Here is a 15,088-nt window from a genome sequence, read left to right as displayed (position 1 = left end):
AGTTTCAAAGAAAGCTTCCAATCCCAATTGGTCCAGCATTTCAGACTGTCACACACGGGACTCTAAGCTTAGAATTTCTCAACATTTAGAAATTGCACCACAAATGCTATTCCTATCTTCTTTAAGCCTTTCCCAATTTTTATTTGGGCTCCTACTGAGGTACTATTCATCCCAAACCAACCAGAAGAAACCTTAAGAGAATGATGCCCCATTTCCTTTAAGGGGTATTGGGTAGGTTTCTTTGGTTGCTTTCTTGAGCTATAGAAGATTATTATCAATGAGAGTTGGTTACAAGTTATTATTGGTCTTATTTTGAGAGAAAACAAGGTTAGACTCAGAGATATCTCTCTTTTCTTTTATCTTTCATTCTTAGGTTTGGAGATAGGAGTTGAAAAGAAAAAAGGGAAAATATAGAAATATATAGGAAAGATAGAACAAAAAGTAGATTAGTGAATCTACTCCTCAACTTAATGCCTCAATTGTCACTCACAAGGTTGTTTATAATTCACTGGCATAGAATTTTGTATATAGATGCAAAATAAATTCAATTATATATACAATGCTATAGAGTTCAATGTAAGATTATTCTTCACACACAATATATATGCATATATATGTATATTTATCTCTACTCTAATATGAAGTATTGTATCCACATAACTCAATTTTAATACAAGGTTTCCTTCCAATACTTTGAAAGTGTTATTGCTGCAATTGCAGGCTGTTTAGGATAAATAAGTTATACAAGTTAATTGTTAGTTGATTAAATCATGGTCATGTCAATTACTAGTCTACTTTTGTCACAAGAATATACATCTTAGATGTGGCAGATAGATATGATTCTATAGAAAGATAAGATAGGATAGTTAGATAAGGTCTTCAAAAACCTCTGAGACATGTATGATATGGCATTTTAAAATGTTTTTATTATTTTAAAGATTCACTGACAATGAAACGGTTTAACTCCCGGCCTACCTCAAAGAGCATGATGAGCATCAAAGAACCTCCTTATGGAAATGGCTTCAAATGTGGCAAACAAGCCACTGGGAAAAATGTCCTCATTTCTACCACAGAAAGAATTCTGCCTAATAAAGGACAAGCTTGGATGCACACAGAGTCAATGGCCAAACTCTGCCATAACAGGGTAAGCAAGGTCTCAATACTTCCTGCCTCACAATATGTCTGTCAGATATATTGGGTCAGAAGGCTGAAGAAGATGCTCCAATGTTATAGAGAGTTTTTGGTGACTATTCAGGTAGCAAACTGTCTCTGTCATCTTCTCATTTGTAAAGTTACTGCCCTCCCAGCATACTCAGGTAATCAAGTTTATTCCTTCTCAAGTCTCTGATGGAGTTGAAGACCAGGAAGCTTTTACAATAAATCTTATCTGTTAAGGGATTAAGATGTTTTTAGGTTTAGATAGATGTTTTAAGTTGATAATAGCAAGATCAGATGGAGATTGATTTACATTCAGAATTTTAGACACACCAAGGTAGGAAAGATGATTTCTGCAAAGCTGTCAAATACAAATAGTCAAAACACTAAGAATGTAACATTTATATAATTCCCAATTGTGTGATGGTTCCTCTTGCTATAGATAGTTTATTGTATATATGTGTAATGATATAAATGTATATGTTAAAAATTAGAAAATGTTTAATTAGTAAAAAAAGGAAAAGAAGTAAATAAAAACTGCATGATACTGGCATAGAAACAAACTGGTTGATTAATGGAATCAAATCAAAGACCCAGAAATAAACTCACACACACTTTATTTTTGACAAAGGAGCCAAAACCATACAAGGGAACAACATACAATTCAACAAATGGTGGTCATTTAACTTGATGTTTACATGTACAAAATGTAAATATATCCATATCTATCACTCTGCACAAAACTCAAGTCCAAGTGGATCAAAGACCTCAACACAATATCAGATATGCTTTATCTATTAGAAGAGAAATTGGAGAAGAGCCTTGAACTCATTGCCATAGGAGACAACTTCCTGAACAGAACACCAACAGCTCAGGCCCTAAGATCAATAATTAACAAATGGGGCCTCTTAAAACTGAGAAGCAAAGGACACTGGCAATAGAATGAAATGGCAGTCTACAGATTGGGAAAAGATCTTTACCAATCCTACATCCAAGAAAGAGCTAATACCCAAAATATATAAAGAAGTCAAAAAATTAAATATCAACTAACAAAATAACCCAGTTAAAAAATGGGGCATAGAGCTAAACAGAATTCTCAACAGAGGAATCTTGAATGGCCAAGAAACACTTAAAGAATGTTCAATTTCCTTAGTCATCAGGGAAATGCAAATCAAAACAACTCTGAGATTCCATCTTACACCCATCAGAAAAGCAAAGATCAAAAACACAAGTGACAGCACATGCTGGTGAGTGTGTAGAGTAAAGGAAACATTCCTCTACTGCTAGTGGGAGTGCAAATTTGTACAACCACTCTGGAAATCAATCTAGCACTTTCTCAGAAAATTGGGAATAGTGCTACCTCAAGATCCAGCTATACCACTCCTGGGCATATACCCAAAAGATGCTCCACCATACAAGGAGGACACTTGCTCCACTATGTTCATAGCAGTTTTATTCATAATAGCCTGAACCTGGAAACAACCTAGATGTTCCTCAACCAAAGAATGGATAAAGAAACTGTGACACATTTACACAATGGAATACTACTCAGCTATTAGGAACAAAGAAATCATGAAATTTGCAGGAAAATGGATGGAACTTGAAAAGATCATCCTGAGTGAGATAATCCAAACCCAGTAAGACACTCACTTATAAGTGGATTTTAGCCACACAGTGCAGGATAACCATTCTGCAATGCACAGACCTTAAGAACATAAGTAACAAGGAGGATCCAAGGAAGGGTGCTTAAATCTCACTCAGGAGGAGAAATCGAATAGACAAATGTAGTGGTTGAAAAGAGGGAACAAGGTAGGACAAGGATTGCAGAGATCAGGGTGGAGATCAGACCTGGAAGAGTCATGGTGGCAGGACAGAAGGCCCATAGAGAAAACGGAAACTGTGGGTGGGGGCATCCCTCTGACAAGCTGGAGACCTAAGTCAAAGTAGACTTCTGGGAGGATATGAGGGGGAGTCTATCAAAGCTTCCAAGTAGCAGAGGTCACAGAGACTAAAGAAGATTCCCCTTAACTAGACAAGACTCCTAGTAGAGGGAGGGGAACACCAACCCACCCACAGAAGCTTTGACCCAAAATTTACCCTGCCTACAAGATGTGCAGGGATAAAGATAGAGTAGAGATTGAGAGACTGTCCAACCAATACCTGGCCCAAACCAACACCTACCCTATGGATAAGAGCCAACCCCTGACACTATTAACAATACCATGCTATGCTTGCAGAAAAAGGCCTAGCAGAGTTGTCCTCTGAGAGGCTCCACCCAGCAGCACCTTGAAACATGGTAAGACTGACAGCCAAACATTTGGCAATGCGTAGGGAGTCTTATGAAAACATGGGGGAAAGGAGAAAAGGACCTGGTAATGTCAGGAGTTCCACAAGAAGACCAACAGAGCCAACTAACCAGGGTCCAGAGGGCCTTGCTGAGACTGAAGCACTAACCAAGCACCATGCATGGACTGGACCTCAGCTCCCTACAAAGATGTTGCTGATGGACCAGCTCAGGTTTCATGTGGGTCCTCTAGTAATACAAGTGGGGGCTCTCTCTGACATGGATTTTGTTCCCAGCTTTTTGATCACTTCCTCTGGTGGGACAGCATTGCCGGGCCACAGTGGAAAAGGACATTATCAGTCCTGATGCAACTTGATGAGATGGCATAGACGGGAAGGAAGTCTCCCCTTTTCTGATGAGTAGAGTAGGGGAGAGGGAGGGAGATGGGGTGAAACTAGGAGGAGAGGAAGGATGGGCTAAGATGGGGATGTAAAGTGAATAAGAAAATAAAAGAAATTCAGTTTATGGGGATGGAAAGATAGTGCAGCAGTTAAGAGCAGTGACTGCTCTTCCAGAGGACCTGTGTTCAATTCCCAGCACCCACATGGCAGCTCACAACTGTCTGTAACTACACTGAATCTGGCACCCTCACACCAACATACATGTAGGCAGAACACCAATGCATGTAAAAATATTAAAAAAAAAAAAAAAAGAAAAGAACTGCCTTGAGGAATAATGGTATTCTTCAAAGAGCAGACCATTACAGTTATAATGAAAGATTAGCAGGAAAACAACCAAGCTATCTACAAGATCTGGGGAGAGCATCCTGGGCATGTTCCAGGCAATTATTTAGGCAAGGCCTGTTAACTTCAGTCCTCATGACAAGGCATGGACAACCAGTAAAAGTAGCTGTAGTGCCAAAATTAAAAATTAAAGAGGGGAAAGGGTGAGAATCAATGTTTGGGCAACTGACATCAAAAATATGGATACAATATGGCAGAGGGTGGGAGAAAGTGGCCTACCCTGCAAATGCAATATGCTCAGTGAGAGATGGTTTTTGTGAGCATGTCAACAATCAGCCTAATCCGAAAACCCAGCCACCAAGTGCCAGATGAAGAGTCCAAAACTGCCAAGAAACATACCAAGAGGGAAAGATATTCAGTTAAAAAGAACTTTCATCTTGTGGTAGTTTTATGAAAAGGATTTACGTAGAAATCAGGGGCTAATAATAAAAGCATACAAATTACTGTGGGAAAGGATGATTTGTGATAATAATTGTTCAAAAAAATCCTGTGAAGGATAATTTAGTTCTGGTGGCTAATGAATAATTCAAATTCATAACCTTAGGGCCAACCCTGTTGTCAGTATTTTTGTAGTCAGAATCAGAGAGATTATCAACTGAACAGACCCCAGTCTGACCTGTCCCTTACAAGCTATTTCCTTAATGTCATACTGAAGCCTAAAACCCAATTTCCCTCTCTTCCTTTTGTATGCATTTATTTTTATTGTCTTGATTTCCAGCAACACAATAAACAGCAAGAATGAACAAATAAAAAGAGAGTGGTCAAGACAACACAAAAGGCTAGTATACGGAGGAGGGGGGAGAAAGAACAAAGAAAAAATGGCCAACACGTGAGAAAGTGTCCTCTCTCCAAATGTTAAATGTCTTAAGGAAATTTTTACTCAATTTTAGAAGTGACTATGGAGTCTCGCCAATTAGATTATTATAAAAAAAAATCCTTTTCATTGCTCAGTGTTAACTTCTCAAATTTGTAAAATAAAAGAGCAAAGGAAGTGGAATTTAGACAATCTGATTAAAGGGCATTGACTTCAGAAATGATATAATTTTTTCATTTAAGTTTGAGGTATATGTGTTTGTCTGAGTGTGTATATATGTCCAGTACATGTGTGCAAGGACTCATAGAGATCAGTAAAGAGGTAAGATTCTCTAGAACTTGAGTTACAGATAATTGTGAGCTGCCAAGAGAATCCTGGATATTGAACCTAGATGCTCTGTAAGAGCACAAAGTGCCCTTCACCACTGATCCATCTTGTGGGACAACTTCAGAAATAATTTTATCTTCTCCCATTGGTTTGACAGTTCTATAGAGAGCCTTTCTTTTGCTTGGTAATTTGTCAAATTTCTCTAGAAAGCAGACAAAATAAATATTTTATTCTTTACTATGAAACTATATCAAATAAATATCAAGTGTTGTAGGTTGAATACAGGGCCCTGCGAATGCTAAACATGTACTTCACCACTAAGCCATATTCTCAATCAGGTCATAATTTTTTGCACAGTACTGGTAAATAAAATAATCCCAGCTACAAGGAAGCTTGGGAGATGAGAAGACAGTTAAAAGAATCTGAGAAAGGACTAACTGCATTACAGTTAGTTTTCCCTAGAGGCACAAAGGATTTTTTTATTCTTCTTTGAAAATTTCATACTTGTATACAATTTATCTTGGTCATATCCACCCCTAGCATCTCCTTCTAACTCCTGCCCAAACCCTCCAACTACATTTGAACACATATCCCCCTCAACAACTTCTTCTTCTTCTTCTTCTTCTTCTTCTTCTTCTTCTTCTTCTTCTTCTTCTTCTTCTTCTTCTTCTTCTCCTTCTCCTTCTCCTTCTCCTTCTCCTCCTCCTTCTCCTTCCTCCTCCTTCTCCTCCTCCTTCTCCTCCTCCTTCCTCCTCCTCCTCTTCTTCCTCTCCTCCCTCCTCCTCCTCCTCCTCCTCCTCCTCTTCTTCTTCTTCTTCTTCTTCTTCTTCTTCTTCTTCTTCTTCTTCTTCTTCTTCTTCTCCTCCTCCTCCTTCTCCTCCTCCTCCTCCTTCCTCTTCTTCTCCTCCCTCCTCCTCCTCCTCCTCTTCTTCTTCTTCTTCATCTACTGAATCCAAATAGTACTGCTCTCTGCATGTGGGTCATCCACGGTGGCATAGACCACCTACCAGTGCTGCTGTACCCTAACCCCCCAAAAAAGAAAAGTGACTCTCCCTCTCCTGGTCACTAGCCACTAACTGTCAATAACTTTTCACTTAGTGGTGGGCCCTCAGGAGACACTGCCTCCCATGCTGTAATTTTTAACTATCTTGTTTTTGTGCAGGCCTTGACCAGGTAATGGCTGATGCACTGATTTGAGTTCATGTGTGCAACAGGCATGTCATGTCCAAAAATCACAGCATTTCACAGTACTCCTCCCTCTCCTCGGCCTCTTACATTATTTCTTTTCCTTTCTCCACTCTGTTCTCTTAGCCTAGGGAGGTGTGATTGATGTGCACATCCTGTGTATGGGAAAGAGCTCACAGTTGTTTATTTTCAGCATTTTGAAGACTTAAGTGTCTCTGCATTAACCTCTACCCAGTGCAGTAAGATGTTTCTCTGACTGTGGTTGGAAATGACACAAGTCTGTAGATACAAATGCCACATGTTCTCTTTCCTAGCTTCAGGTCTTTTTGTGTGTTTAATCTGGAGTGTGGAAGCCAGGAAACTAAAAGGAGGCCAATGCCGGGATGCACTTCAGGAAAGGGGAAAAAGAGAATATAGGAAAAAGTCAAGAGGGGGGATATTGAGGGTAGAAAGGGTCAAACAGGTAATGAAATAATGGGAATGAGAACACAGTGGGGCACTGGAGGAGTTAAACAACAGGATGTGTGTGTGTGTGTGTGTGTGTGTGTGTGTGTGTGTGTGTGACAGAGAGAGAGAGAGAGAGAGAGAGAGAGAGAGAGAGAGAGAGAGAGAGAGAGAGGGGCAGTAGAACACATATGATACGAAACAATGGGGTAAGCATACTAGGAACTAAGTGTTTCCACAGAGATGTGGCCTTTTTGAGATGTAGGAGAGGAGAGGTGGGAGTTTGTTAACCATGAGTAAACATGTATGAAGGAGCCTTATGGAACCCCAATAATTTATAAGCTAATTTTGCTTTTATTCTTAAGAATCTGACCATCAGCCAGGCGTGGTGGTGCATGCCTTTAATCCCAGCACTTGGTGAGGCAGAGGTAAACCTGGTCTACAAAGCGAGTCCAGGACAGCCAAGGCTATGCAGAGAAACCCTGTCTTGAATGAAAGAGAGAAAGGGGGGAGGCAGACAGAGGGAAGGAGGGAGGGAGGAAAGGAAGGAGGGAGGGAGGGAGGACAAAACAAAATCTGGACCCAGGGAAGCCTGTGGAGACTGATGCACCAACCAAGGACCATGCATGGAGAGGACCTAGGCCTTCTGCTCAGATGTAGCCAATAGGGGCAGCTCAGTCTACATGTGGGTCCCCTAGTAAGGGGGGCAGGTGCAGTCTCTCCAATGGACTCTGCTGCCTGCTCCTACCTGTGGCAGGTAGCCTGGGAAGGCCACCTAGGAAGAGGATGCAGGCAGTCCTGATGAGACTTGGTAGGCTGGGGTCAGTTGGTAGGGGAAAAGGGCTCCCCCTTTCTGAGGACTAGGGGAGTGGGGAAGAGGGACTGGGAGGAAATGAGGGCTACAATCGAGATGTAAGTTGAATAAATACATAAATTTAAATTATATAAAAAAGAATCTGACAACCTTTTATTATTTGTTTTTGTTTGAGATGGAGTCTTTCTACATAATGCTGGCTGTCCTGGAACTCACTATGTAGACCAAGCTGGCCTCAAACTGGTTGAGATCCACCTGCCTTTGTCTCCCATTGCTGAGATGAAAGGTGTGAGCCACCACACTCAACTTAAGTCTGATCATCTTAAAGTAGTGATTCTGGTGTATTTTCACATAGGAGTAGATGTTTCTGTACTCTGGTAGAATATGAGATAGCAAAGGAATGATATGTTCCTGTTTAAAACTATGTCACAGCTTCTTTGTGTGTACATTGTAAGTGTGTGTCATTGTGGACTGTGTCTTTGTAGCTTCTGCTTTCCTTGGTTTAAAAGCGATTGAAGAGAGGCTGGAGAGGTGACTCAGCAGTAAGCACTGGCTGCCCTTCCAAAGGACCTAGGTTCAATTCCCAGCACACACATGTCACTCACAACTGTCTATGACTCCAGTCACAGGCAATCCTTTCTCTGACCTTGGTGACCACTAGGCATGGACGTGGTGCACAGACCTACATGCAGACAAAGTGCCCATACACGTAAAACTTTTCAAATGTTTTAACATGTGGTTGGGCGGTGGTGGCACATGCCTTTAATCCCAGCACTTGGGAGGCAGAGGCAGGCGGATCTCTGTGAGTCTGAGGCCAGAGACCAGGACAGCCAAGGCTACACAGAGAAACCCTGTCTCAAAAAAACCAAAACCAAAACCAAAGCCAAAACCAAAACCAAAAAAATAAATAAATAAATAAATTAAATGTTTAAGTGATCACAGAGGGATGACTCAGCAGTCTCTTATACACGATGACGAAGTGTTGTACATGACTTGTATTTTCTGTACAAGATGAGGACCTGAATTCAAATCCCCAAGCACCCACACAAAAGCCGGGTACAAGGTGACATGCACCCTGTAACATCAGCTCTTGTGGTGTGGAGACAGGAGGATTCCAAGGGCTTAATGGCCAGACAGACACTAAATAATTGAGCTTTAGGTTCAGTGATAGATTGTGTCCCCAAAAAATAGCATGGAGAGGGATCGATCAAGACACTCAAGTTACCTTCCAGCCTTAACAAACACATGTGCATGCATGTGCACACACACCACACACACACACACACACACACACACACACACACACACACACACACACATGATTGCCATGGTAAACACATCACAGTCATATTTTTAGAATGCTGATTTTAAATATTATGCTATGATCTACTTCAACTTGATGATAAGTTAATAGTAAATCTGCTGTTATGGTGAAAAAATAAAATAAATTAAAAAAAAAAAAACATAGTTTTCAAGGAAGACCTTCATTGTACTGGGACACATCTTTCTGGAAGTCTGACAGCCAGAGGAAGTGGTGTTCCAATTGGCATATTGTTGTCAGTTGAAAATATCACTTGCTGGGCAGCAGTGGCCCACAGCTTTACTCTCAGTACTCAGGATGCAGAGGCAGGCAAATCTCTGTGAGTTAAGGAACAGCCTGGTCTACAGAGTGAATTCCAGAATATCCAAGGCTGGACAGAGAGACCCTGCCTTGAAAAAAATAAAAAAAGAAAAAGAAAAAGAAAATGAAGAAAGATCTCTTGTTTTATTTTGTTTTTCAAAATGCCATTATGTGAGGAAAAAGTAGACAAGTCAAGTTTATTTACCCATGTCTCAGAAATAGATAAATTATAAGAACAAAATAAGTAAAAAGAACAAAAGGGTGCAGGATGTAGATGTAAAAAGGAAGCATGAGAGAGGAAAAAAAAAAGAAGGAGGCATGCAAAAAGAATCCAAATATATTGTTGGAAATGACTTTATTCAAATAAGCACATAGTTGTCCAGATGAATACTTTGCATATTTCAACACATTTATTTAAAATTTAAAATATGATTTCATGATGTATAACTAGAGGATGGATTTTTCTCTTTAATGTTATCTCTTTTGTCTGAAAAAAACAAACAAAAAAAATTCTCCATACAGAAGCTAACCAGATTCACTTTGAAAATAAAATCTTACTAAATGCTTTTTTTTTTTTTTTAAAGACATGTCTCACTCTTAGCCAAGGCTAGTTTAGAACTTACCCATACAGCCCAGGCTGCTCTTGGGCTCTGGCTTTACTACTCATCACCTGTGGAGTCTGCTGAGTGCAGGTTTATAAGCACACACCGGGGTCCCAAGCTGCTGCTGCTGCTGCTGCTGTGACTGCTTCTCCTCCTCCTCCTCTTCCTCCTCCTCCTCCCTGTGTGTGTTGGCATAATTGGTTTCTTATCAATAATTTTGGAAAGAATTTCTTTATAATCTTTAGTCCTAGTATGTAATTTCACTCTTTTTTTATTTTAAGATTTATTTATTATTATGTATACAGTACTCTGCCTGCATGTACACCTATAGGCCAGAAGAGGGCATCAGATCACATTATAGATGGTTGTGAGCCACCATGTGGTTGCTGGGAATTGAACTCAGGACCTCTAGAAGAGCAGTCTTAACTGCTCTTAACCTCTGAGCCATCTCTCCAGCCCGTGATTTCACTCTTAACACTATTTTACTGTTTTCCTAAATCCTACGGTCTGATTTTTCTTTTTCTTTTCTTTTCTTTTTCTTTCTTTTTTTCTTTTCTTTTCTTTTCTCTCTCTCTCTCTCTTTTTTTTTTTTTTTTTTTTTTTTTTTAAGCCAGTGAGCATAGCAAAGTATTTGCCTGGATTTCTTTTCTGTTGAAGTGGCTGGGTGGAGCCTCACTGTGTGACTCTGGCTGACATAGAACTCCCTGTGTAGACAAGGCTGAACTCAAATCCCACCTTTTTCTACATCCTGAGTGCTGGGACTAAAGGTGTGCACTACCTACCCTGCTTGTTTTTCTTCTAAAGGCATGAAAGCATCAATAAGCAGATTTTATTAACAGCATCTCGGGGAATCACTTGGCCCCTGTCAAGCCCTTTGACTTCAGTGCAAATACAGATGTGTGCCAAGGCTTCCACACTGCTGGTCAGCTTTGTCCAATCTACTCACAGGTTCTGGCCTAGTTAATTAACTGAAGCTTTGTTTTTGTTTTGTTTTGTTTTAATGGGCAGCCATGAGGTTCAGGGCCTACAAGTATCTATCCTCACCAGAGCTTCCACCTAGGGGTGCCAGAAATGTGTTCACTGACTAGCTCTCTCTACTTGTAAGAAATTCCACGTCCTGTGCCTCAGGGTTAAAGTTGACAGGAATGTAGAAACCATGGTAATATACTCCTGTAATCCTACCACTGTGGGGGATGGTGGCAGGGGAGGTGGGGAAATTGGGGCGGGGGAGGTGGGGCGGGGGAGGTGGGGCGGGGTGGAGGGAGGTGGAAATCAAGAGTTCAAGACTTCTGGTATTATATGGCAGAGAAGGAGCTGCTCTTTCATTAGTGTGAAACTTATGGGGGAGGCGAGAAGCATCCCACTCAATGCCTAGAGCTTAATGGACAAATACATTGCTTAGTTTATGACCCAGACACCTTCCTGATGATTTCTTTAAATGCAATGAAATGAAAATAAAGTCAAAGCAGTTTCTCCCAGCAGCGGGAGTATAGAAGCAGGGGAACTTTGTGTTATGCATGGTTTTATGGTTCTTTAAAAATAATCCCTAAATGAAAATTTTACAGTGTGTTTTGGAGCTTGGGGAGATGATATGTGAGGGAGAAGTCCCCTAGAGTAGATGACCAGCAGGAAATTGTCACTCCCTTAGGCTCACAGGGGTGATAGTCAGTGGTCTCAGACCTGGCCTTTGCTGGAGACTTTCTCTTGGCCCCGGGGGCTATTGGTGGAGAAGAGTGAAAACCCAGGCATTCTAGCTCCTACAGTCTCCTAGAATCTCAACCCAAATCTCAGGTCCCCACTCACTTAGGGTGGGGCATCCTAAGTACGTCGAGGTTCCTCTCTGAAAAGCAACACTCTTAGCTTCTCCTCTGAGCAACCCAGACAAGAGCTGGCAGTCAGAGAAAAGAAGTGCAGCTGGGGGAAGTGGAAAGATCCGCCTGCCTCTGGCAGTCGAGACTTTTCTCGGACAATGCCTCTGCCTATGTCTCTGCCTGTCTCTGTCTCTGTCTCTGTCTTTCTCTCTGTCTCTGTGTGTGTCTGTCTGTCTGTCTGTCTGTCTCTCTCTCTCTCTCTCTCTCTCTCTCTCTCTCTCTCTCTCTCTCTCTCTCTCTCTCTCTCTCTCTCTCCTCGCCTCTCCTCGCCTCTCCTCTCCCCATCCTAGCTCCACCTCTCGCTGCTCCCTCCCTCCCTCTGGTTATGAAAGTCCTGTTCTCAAAGACCATGTGAAGCGCATGACATCCTCTCCCTCAATCAAAATTTTGGGAACAAGAATCTAAGCCAACTGCAGGTTTGACTCGCAAATCGCGCTAGGGAGCCGGCAAAGAAAGTACTCTGCTTGGATTATCCTCCGTTTAAGGTGGAATAAGAGCGAAGGGGAAAACTGAATGCACGTTTTGCTTTCCTCAGGCTTGAGTGAAGGACACTCTCTCCCATCCTGATGCTAAAATTTTGCAGTTTGAGACATTCTGGGAATTCTGGGATGGGCGTGGGGGTGTGAGTAAAAGTCCTGAGAACTTAGAGCGCGAGGCTTTTTAGGTTCGTATATATATATATATTTCAAATGTGTTTTCCTGAATCTCCTCGCACATGAAATCTGTAACTCGAGCCCCCCCCCAAAGAAAGGTTAAAAAAAACCAATAGCTGAGAGCCAGAATAAGGCAGTGTGCCACCCTTCAAATCCAGGCACAGGTGCCAGCACCTGACTGGGAGTAGCCTACACCCTTTCCTGGCCACAGTCTCACCAAAGATTTGGTGGTCCCACAACTACCACATGTCCCCAGGGAAGTTCATCACTTCTATTCACCGATGAAGGACCTCCGAAGAATAGGCAGGATGGACGGACGAGCGGTTGTTCTGTTTTGAGCTTTTGGGCGTTAAATATACAAGCATTTCTAAATGTTTCTAGGTGGGGGCATTTGGAGGACAACGATTTAAGAAGGCAGAGGCAATGCCGCGTCCCCCACGCGTTGCAGCTTGAGAGATAAACGCTATGACCTTTACTTTGACACAGGCCACCAGCACACAGCATAGTAGTCGGGACCAGACTGCCACTGCGAACAAATGCTCATAGCTTGGGTCATTGTGGTAGGTACCATCCAGGAAGCCGGAAGTGCTGTTGGCACTAGTGGTGTGTTCCAGTCTGGAGAAGGGTTCTTTGAGGTCGCCTGAGTTGGGCCTGCTCTTGCCACATTCTACCACACACACAGAAAGAAGCACTCGCTTAGTCTTGAGTAAAAGGAGTAGAAAAGGCAGCCTGGCAGGCAGGATAAATGCTCAAGGTCTTGAGAGCACAAACCCTGTGGACTCCATTTTACAAGCTAGTAAGGAGGACTTGGGCAGAGCTGCCTCTCTCTCTAGCCCGCCCCTCCCCCCATGTCTTAGGTGTGCTGTTGCCAATCCAGCCAGACCCACCCTATGTGCCCCAAGTGGTGCCAAGGGTGACTCAATCTTTTTTCTTCTCTGGGCACAGAGGTTAAACTAGGAGGCAGGAACACACTACAATCTATTCCTGCTTGGGAGCCTTAGGTTTTTTGTTATCATTGATTCTGAAGTCTCCTCTGATGCCTCATGGTACTTTTGGGGTTCTGTTTGCCCTATTACAGACATAAAGGTACACGCATGTGTTTTAAAAATCGAGTTGTTTATTGGTTAGTTTACTGATGAAATTATTTTTTTAAGCAATTCAGTTTAATCTGTTAACACTGTGTTTTGTTGTGACGTAGATTTAACGGCGGGGTTTTCATGCGGTGTTTCCCTTCAACACTCTCAATCCTTCTCTGGTCCGCAAAGAAAAACAGCTCTTTAAATATTCGGTGTCTGTGGGCCCCATCTTTTATCCCTTCTTCCTCAATTTTGCCCTCACTGAGATGCGACACCCAGTCCCTAAGATAAACTACAGTCTAGACTTTCGCTGACGCTCCCATTCTACCGGCCTAATCTCCGGAGGAGTTCCGGGCCCCTTCTCCATCCCTTTTGTTGAAGGTGTTACAACCTGGTGGGGCCCGAGTTCTGCTCCTCTGGCCTATACAAGTCAGTCAAAGCAAAGAGAAGTTCTGAGAAAAAGCAATGCGGTCCAGCCTCACCCAGCCCCCGCCCTACTTTTCCTTCTCTAGCAATCAAATTGGCTACTCTCCACCAAGGAATTGACCGGGCTCATGGCTGTTCCCAAGTAGGGCCCCAAACAAGAATCGTGCCATAGATTTGAGCGCAGCCGGGACAATTGTGCTGCAGACCCTCTTAGTCCGCGAGGTGTGAAAATGTTCCCAAGCAACGTGAGCCGCCGCCGTCTAGGAAGAAGAAAGTCTTTGGACCTTGTTTTGTTTAACGTGGACTTAGTTGCCCACAAGACTTCCCAGGCTCCTAGTGTTTTGAAATGACCACTAACTCGTACTTCAGCCCGAGGAAGGAGAATGTGCCAGAAAGAAAAACTGAAGCTCCGTTGAGGGGAGGGGGCCCTCTACCGCAAGACCTCGGTGAGGTCAGAACGTCATTCTTGCTTGGGACCTTTGAGCTCTAGGGCTGGAAGACTTTGGTTTCTCTACCAGGGCGCAAGGGGGTGAGGTGGGGGGTGCAAACCACCTCCAGGGTCCTACTGCAGTCTGAAGAAAGCCAAAGTGAAAAGTTTTCTTTCTTTTTCTTTTTTCTTCTTCTTCTTCTTCTTTTTTTTTAAACAACAGTTCGTTCTGAATTATCAAGATTCATGGTTTGCTTTTAACTTGTGCGGTACCAGGACAATCATTTTCAAAATAATCAAGGGCACTAATTGGCTAACTGATGAAATACATGGATGGGGAAACAGATCATTGTTGAAGCTATTTTTAAGCTGAGAGACTTTTTTGTGTTTCATTTGCTCCCATCTCATCCAGCCTTACTTGACCGAGGAATGAAAAGTTAGGAAAAAACAAAGCAAAACAAAACAAAGCAAAAAAAAAAAAAAAAACCTAACAAACAAACAGAAAAAAAAATCATGGTTTCTTTTGCTCTCCTTGGTGCAGTTAAGCTTTCGGGAATACTTAGAGCTTTGAAAGCTGTTTTTCCCT

Source organism: Acomys russatus, chromosome 30 (genome assembly GCF_903995435.1).
Source record: "Acomys russatus chromosome 30, mAcoRus1.1, whole genome shotgun sequence".
NCBI lineage: Eukaryota > Metazoa > Chordata > Mammalia > Rodentia > Muridae > Acomys > Acomys russatus.
This window is presented reverse-complemented; position numbering follows the sequence as displayed.